The sequence below is a fragment of the Pituophis catenifer genome, unplaced genomic scaffold (assembly GCF_029215685.1).
Source record: "Pituophis catenifer annectens isolate HBS135680 unplaced genomic scaffold, rPitCat1.0.hap2 SCAF_1, whole genome shotgun sequence".
Taxonomy (NCBI): Eukaryota; Metazoa; Chordata; class Lepidosauria; order Squamata; family Colubridae; genus Pituophis; species Pituophis catenifer.
Genome location: NW_027256881.1, coordinates 19195836 through 19196376, shown reverse-complemented (window position 1 = coordinate 19196376; position 541 = coordinate 19195836).

The window sequence follows — 541 nt, the reverse complement described above, 5'->3', positions numbered from 1 at the left end:
TCAGGAGAAACTCCTGTTGTAGTAATTAAAACTGGCTGCAGTTCTTTATGTGCCAGAATAATAAATACGTTTACATTTGTGAATACAGTGTGTGAATAGGATCAGGCTCTATTTTCAGCAAAAGAGCTGAACAAGTCCAACCCAGGTTTAGCTTAAGGACATATATAGCATGCCTACTGATTCTGTTTTAATAAACCGATTTGGGCATTAATTTTGTCCTTTAATCATAGAAAAACAAGAAAGTAATAGTTGTAGAACACTTTACAAAAATAAAAATATTCACAATCATAAATTTACATTTCCACTTTTATGAAAAATTCTAAATGTACAGGACTTTAAAATCCAGTTAAATTGTGATACAATCCCATAGCTTTTAAAGTGAAATTTAACAGCAAGTTGTTCATAATTCATAAATGAATATACAATTCAGTTCTAAAACTCTCAAGTAACTTAATAGAATTGCTGACTTTGGGAACGTACTAGAATAGATCTGCTTGAATTTCTTAAGATTCTTCTTACAAACATACATTGGCCTGACAAA